Consider the following 7500-nt stretch of genomic DNA (forward strand, 5'->3'; position numbering starts at 1 on the left):
CATTAGTTATATTCACCTTGCCAAGAGTTGAGAGAGAGAGAGGGGGGGGAGACAGACAGACAGAGACAGAGAGGGAGAGAGCGCAAAAATCAACGATGATGTGTTTAAAGTGAGTGTAAATGTATGTGTGCGTGTGTGTGTGTGTGTGTGTGTGTGTGTGTGTGTGTGTGTGTGTGTGTGTGTGTGTGTGTGTGTGTGTGTGTGTGTGTGTGAGACAGACAGACAGACAGATGCAGAACAGAGACAGACAGACAGACAGACAAAGAGAGACGAAGGGGGGGGGACTAAGCTAGCCAGTAGTGGGGTCCCTGCCAGCAATTTCAGGCGATGTTTTTTCTCTGTTGTCTGCTGAAACGAGAGCAATTAAATGTCTCTCAAATCAGGTGATCAAAGAGAGCGAAGGTTAATTGCCCAGGTAATTGAAAGATAGGTATTGCTTGTGGACCGAGAGAGAGGGAGAGAGAGGGTGGGGGAGCTAGGGAAGAGAGTGGAGAGATGAGAATGATAAAGGAAAGTAAAAGAATCTGGGAAAGAGTGAAAAAAAAATAGAATGAGAATGGGAAGCATCTGTAAAGGAAATCTGAGAGTATATAAGACTGTAAGTATTAGGGCAGAATGATAAGGGAGGTAGAGAAAGAGTTGAGAGTTAGGGAGAGTTGAAGATTTGTGTGGAATGGTAAGGAGGAGAGAGGAGCACGTAGATGGATAAGTAGTGTGCAGAGAGCAGAGATTTGGGAAGAAGAGAGGAGTTAGAGAGGAGAAGCGAGCAGGGAATGGAGAGACGATAAGTGTAGAGAGTAAGGAAGAGGGTGAGAATTGGGCTGGAATGATAAGGAGTAGAGAAGGGTAGGGAGTTGGGGAGAGTGAAAGTACTGAAGTGGAAGAGTAACTTTGAATGAGAGTGGCTGGGAGGGGGAAGGTCTAAAGGGAGAGGAAAAGAGTTGGGTGAGGGGACAAGGGGAAGAGGAAGAGAGTTGGGTGAGTGGGCAAGGGGAAGAGGAAGAGAATTGGGTGAGGGGGCAAGGGGAAGAGGAACAGAGTTGGGTGAAGGGGTTAGGGGAAGAGAGTTGGGTGAGGGGATAAGGGGAAGAGGAAGAGAGTTGGGTGATGGGGTAAGGGGAAGAGGAAGAGAGTGAGGTGAGGGGGTAAGGGGAAGAGGAAGAGAGTGGGGGGTGTAGGATGAGATTAGGAGGGGGGGGATGTAAATAGTGAAAAGAGGAAGAAGGAAGAAGTAGAGAGAATGAAAGAGGGTAAGGATGATAGTGGAAAAGATTAATGTACTGTAGAATGAGAAAGAGGGTGTGTGAAAGGAAAGAGAGGGAAATTGAAGAGAGCAGGAAAGAGAGAAAGAGAGCAAGAATAAAGAAAGAAAAATATACAGGAGTGAGAGGGTGACTACGAAAGGTGACACAAGGAAATGAGATAGTCGAAAAGAATGTAAAAAAAAAATATTGGAAGCTGAATAACACAGAGTGACAGGGAGAAGGAAGAGGTGAATGATGAAGAGGAGAAGAGAGGAGGAGTAGAAGAGAGAAGGAGAGGAAGAGTAGAAGAGAGGAGAAGAGTAAAAGAGAGAAGGAGAAGAAGAGTAGAAGAGAGAAAGAGAGGAAGACTAGAAGAGAGGAGAAAAGAGTGTAAGAAATATTGAAGAAGGAGGGTCACACAGGAGAGAGAGAGAGAGAGAGAGAGAGAGAGAGAGAGAGAGAGAGAGAGAGAAGGAATACATGAATGAAAATGAGAGAGTGCTGAAAGAAAGAGGAAAGATTGTAGGAAATATGGACATTGGAAAGTGAAGGAGAATGAAGTGAAAAAAATGGATGATGATGAGTGGAAGTAGAAGAATGTAAGAAAGAGGGAAATAATTATACAGGAAGAACAGTAAAGCAGAATGAGAGTAAGGGGAAGAGGAAGAGAGTGAGGAGTGTAGAATGAGACGTGAATAAATGATGATATTAGGTGGAAGGGAAAGAATGAAGGGAATGTATGAGATGGAAGGAGAATGACCTGGAATGAGAGCGAGAGGAAGTGAGTGAATAAGGAGGAGTTAAAACAAAAAAACGTTAAGAAACACTGCAAGAAAATAGAGAAATTTTACTTGAATGATGAGAGAGAGAGAGAGAGAGAGAGAGAGAGAGAGAGAGAGAGAGAGTTGTAAAATTAAACAAATCAATTCCGTAAAAGATAATCAAAACTTTCATCACGATTTTTTTCAATTCATACATTTTATCTCCATTTTTTAAAGAAATTATTAAAAACAAGGGGATTAGAGATACCTTTCATTAACCCCTTCACTACCAGGCTGTCTCCTAAGCTGTTCAAAATCGTATGGCAATAGCAAGATGAAGCTGAAAAAAATGATGCTGTTGTTCTGAAGCATTTAAGATGTATAATGCAAAATAAGTCGCCAAGGAACAAGTGCTAGGAAGATCTACATCAATGAGAACACTTCGTAATGAAAACTATTTGTATAATGGCAAAATGTATATTGAAAAAAAAAGAATCTATAGTCCACTCACTTTAAACTGGCAGGAATATTCGCCTTTTAGCTGCTTATTTTTTGTATCCCAGCGGCAGAATGACACAGTACACCGTTCTATAACACTTCTTCGTGACTAGCACCAAATGTACTGTCAGTCTTTTAGAGTATTTCCTGGGCAGAAGAGGAAAGTACTAAGCTTCTATAGCCTTCCATTTACACTTCTTCGTGACTAGCGATAAATTCTAATGCTATTATCATGTTACAGATAGAGCGATGGTAAATTTAAATGAAGAGAATATTTAATGTAAACAAGGGAGAAGGTGCACACGTAGATATACATAAGGGCAGGCACGTGAGGAAACACACACACACACACACACACACACACACACACACACACACACACACACACACACACACACATTGTAACTGGTTCTGACCTAAGTAGAATATTTTATGGCGAATCAAAGTGTGTGTGTGTGTGTGTGTGTGTGTGTGTGTGTGTGTGTGTGTGTGTGTGTGTGTAAGACTAGATTTACTGATATTATTTCCTAATTTTTCAACAAACCAAAATCCAATCAACCTATTCACTTAGATGAGAAAGAAATTATATGACTTCCACAACCACAACCACAACCACATCAACCACAACCACACCAACCACAACCACACCAACTATAACCACACCAACTTAACCACACTAACCACAACCACACCAACCACAACCACACCAACTATAACCACACCAACTATAACCACAATAACCACAACCACACCAACTATAAACACACCAACCACAACCACACCAACCACAACCACACTAACCACAACCACACCAACCACAACCACACCAACTATAACCACACCAACTATAACCACAATAACCACAACCACACCAACTATAAACACACCAACCACAACCACACCAACCACAACCACACTAACCACAACCACCCCAACCACAACCACACTAACCACAACCACACCAACCACAACCACACCAACCACAACCACACCAACCACAACCACACCAACCACAACCACACCAACCACAACCACACAACGTTGATGGTAGGAACGCACCCAGGAGTGATAAGAAAAAAAAAAAGAGAGGAGACGAAAGAAAAGGGAAGAGGATATTAAAGCTGAGAGAGAGAGAGAGAGAGAGAGAGAGAGAGAGAGAGAGAGAGAGAGAGAGCGCATGAATATGATGAAGTGGAGGAGGAGGAGGTGAAGAATGAGACTGAGGATGATAATGAGAAAATCGAGGAAGGAAAAGAAGACAGAAAATTAGAGAGAGAGAGAGAGAGAGAGAGAGAGAGAGAGAGAAGACGGGGAGAAAGAGAGAAGGGGGTGGAAGGGGGGGGAAGGACCCTAGGTGTTACGCAAGCATCCCCTGCGACCTGAAAGCAAAGAGAGAGAGAGAGAAAGAGAGAGAGGGGGGGGTTATGTAAAGAGTGACGTCAGCCTTCTGAAGTCGCTTGCTCTAAAAATATTCTTCATTTTCCTCAGTTTTTCTTGGTATTTTCTTGTCTTTTCCTCAGCTCCTTCGCAACTCCTGATTTTCTCCTTTTTTTTCATTTTCTTGCTTCTCTTCCTTGTGTGTGTGTGTGTGTGTGTGTGTGTGTGTGTGTGTGTGTGTGTGTGTGTGTGTGTGTGTGTGTGTGTGTGTGTGTGTGTGTGTGTGTGTGTGTGGATTTTTATTTCCATGGTTTGCCCCGAAAATGCTTCTCTAATTTTTCTTCTCATTTTCTTTCGTCTGTTTTTTTTTTCTTAATCATGCTTTTTTTTGCTTTTAAATTCTCTTCAATAATCTCTTTACTAGTTTTTTTTATTACTGTGGCGTTCAAAATCCCCAAATATTATAACGAAAAAATTAATATTCCTTCAGTTCCCCCTCAAATGTTTTCTTTATTTTGCTTTGTCTTTATTATTATTATTATTATTATTATTATTATTATTATTTATATTATTATTATTATTATTGTTCCTACGCTCCCCATGGGGCGACATAGGATTGGATGATGCATGGATGGATGGATTATTATTATTATTATTATTATTATTATTATTATTATTATTTTTATTATTATTATTATTATTATTATTATTATTATTATTATTTACCCTTAACGTAACGTCTTTATTCTCTTCTTAATTTCTTTCGGTATTTTCGCATATAGATTACTTACGACGAAAAAAATATATATTTTTTATTATTTAATTGCTTATCCTCAAAATATTCTTAATTTTTTCTTACCCTTTCGTTTATCTATTTATTTATTTATTTAATTATTTAATTACGGTTTCCTCTTTATCCCAAATGATCTGTAATTACGTGAATAAAATCATCTGGCTTCAGGTATTACAAAAACGTTTTCCGCCTGAGAGAGTTTTAAAAGTATAAGGAGTACGTGGATTATTCATTACCACCTGAAGACGTACGTGGATATTCATTACCACCTGAAGGCGTACCTGGATTATTCATTACCACCTGAAGGCTTACGTGGATTGTTCATTACCACCTGAAGACGTACGTGGATTATTCATTACCACCTGAAGGCGTACGTGGATTATGCATTACCACCTGAAGACGTACGTGGATTATGCATTACTACCTGAAGGCGTACGTGGATTATTCATTACCACCTGAAGACGTACGTGGATTATTCATTACCACCTGAAGGCGTACGTGGATTATTCATTACCACCTGAAGGCGTACGTGGATTATTCATTACCACCTGAAGACGTACGTGGATTATTCATTACCACCTGAAGGCGTACGTGGATATTCATTACCACCTGAAGGCGTACGTGGATTATGCATTACTACCTGAAGGCGTACGTGGATTATTCATTACCACCTGAAGGCGTACGTGGATTATTCATTACCACCTGAAGGCGTACGTGGATTATTCATTACCACCTGAAGGCGTGCGTGGATTATTCATTTTCCCCTTCCTGGCGTTTGCTGAAGGGGATGTTATTCACTGTCAGTCATGGTGAATTATTTTAGGATTATTGCAAGATGGACTGAGCTGATAATTCCTATTTTTCTTTTTCTGTTCTCTGTCGAAAGGAAAATAATTTAAACATAAAGCATAGGAATTTATTATGATCACTGCGTCCATGGATGGGGGATAATTCACTTTTTTTTTCCTATTCTTCGTCTAAGGGAAAATTATTGAACGTTGAGAATAAAGAATTATCACGATTTTTGCCTGAAGGGTTAAGATGATTTCTTTACTCTGCCTCTCGTACAATGGGAAAATTAGTAGCTTCAGAGATAGACAGTTATTGGGATTATTGCCTATAGGGTTGGGTCTATAATTTCACGTTACGCCTCCTGTCTGTTCAGTTATTCAGCACCAGTCTTTAAATATTATCACTATTATTCCTTTCGTTGTCGACTCAATAATTTTGCCCTACCTGTGTCCACGAGGAAATTATTCAGCGATAGGTTTAGACGGTAAGATTTTCGCCTGAAGATTTTGAGTTGATATTTTACTTTTACTCCTCCTGTTTGTGAAAAAAAAAGAAAAAAAAAAAAGAGGAGGGCAATGAGTGTATTATATTTCTTTCTTTTTTTTTTTTTCGATTTTTTTTTTCTTGCTTTTTGGGTCCCACGGTTATTTTTTTGATTAATTACTTCAGGCCGAGGATCCTATTTTTCTTTTTCTTTGGCACTCATGACAATTTTTCTTACTTGGGGGGAAACTTCTCGAACTCCAGGGGGAGCAGGGTAGATAGTGTATAGCCTTCAATTGTCCCTTTACTTGATTAATTTTAACCTAATTTGGCCTAGAACTACCCTCAGTCCATCTTGACTTCTGTGATGTAAAAAAAAGTAAATATGGAAACACAGTACTAGTCACGAAGAAGTGCCGTGGAAAGGATGTAGAACAGAGATACTGGAAAAAGGAAGCAAAATGACCGTCTTCAGTGCTAAGCCGTAACAAGAGATCAATGCAAGAACATAGTCACGAAGAAGTGCTGTAGAAAATTTGTAGAACCGCCATTGTACTAGGATGCCCTCTTAGGATAAATAAAAATGCCTGGTAACAGCAAGAATAAAGGAAAAACAAAGGAAAGTGGCGTTCTCAGGTTGTAGTAAAGGAGAATGAATTGGTTTCAAAAGACTGTTGATGGTTTCTGGCCGCTTGGGTGAGTTCCTATTCCCGTGTCTGGTTTCTGCCCACTCCATTTATAAGAGGGGGTTGTGAGGCTTGGATGGTGGTGGTGGTGGTGATGGTGGTAGTGGTGGTGGAGTTGGTGGTAGTAATGATAGTGGTGGTGGTGGGAAGGAATGGGAGGAGGAAGCGATGATGATGATGATGATGGTGGTGGTGGTGGTGGTGGGAGTGGGAGGAGGAAGCAGATGATGATGATGATGATGATGATGACAGTGGTGGTGGTAGTGGTGGTGGGGAGGAGGAGAAGGCATGAGAGGAGAAAACGGATGATGATGACGGTGATGATGATGATGATGATGATAAGGAGGAGGAGGGGGAGAAGGAGGAGGAGGAGGAGGGTATAGCATGTGTTGGTGGTGGTAAAAAAAATACACAGCTATCTATCCAGCTGTCTATTTGTCTGTCTGTCTCTTTGTTTATCTGTCTGTGTCTGTCAGATTTTTCTCCAACACTCTAACTTCATAGCTGTCTATCTCACTTTCTGTTTCTGTCTTTCTATCTATTCATCTGTCTCTCCCAATCCATATGTTTATCTATCCATTCATTCGTTCATTCATTCATTCGTTCATTCATTCATTCATCCATCCACCCATCCATCCATCTATCTGTGTACATCCACATCTATTCATTCATCCATCCATCCACCTTTCTATCTCCATAGCTGCATCTATCTATCTGTCTGTGTATCTATCTATCTATCTTTCTATTTCCCCTCACCTGTTGTGTTTTTCAAGGAACTAGTTCATGTGACTTGGCGACAGTGCTTCGGACATCCCCATAGGGAACGAGTGAGAGAGAGAGAGAGAGAGAGAGAGAGAGAGAGAGAG

Source organism: Coenobita brevimanus, chromosome 106 (genome assembly GCF_032717465.1).
Source record: "Coenobita brevimanus isolate Jiangsu-jjx chromosome 106, ASM3271746v2, whole genome shotgun sequence".
In the NCBI taxonomy this organism is placed as follows: Eukaryota; Metazoa; Arthropoda; class Malacostraca; order Decapoda; family Coenobitidae; genus Coenobita; species Coenobita brevimanus.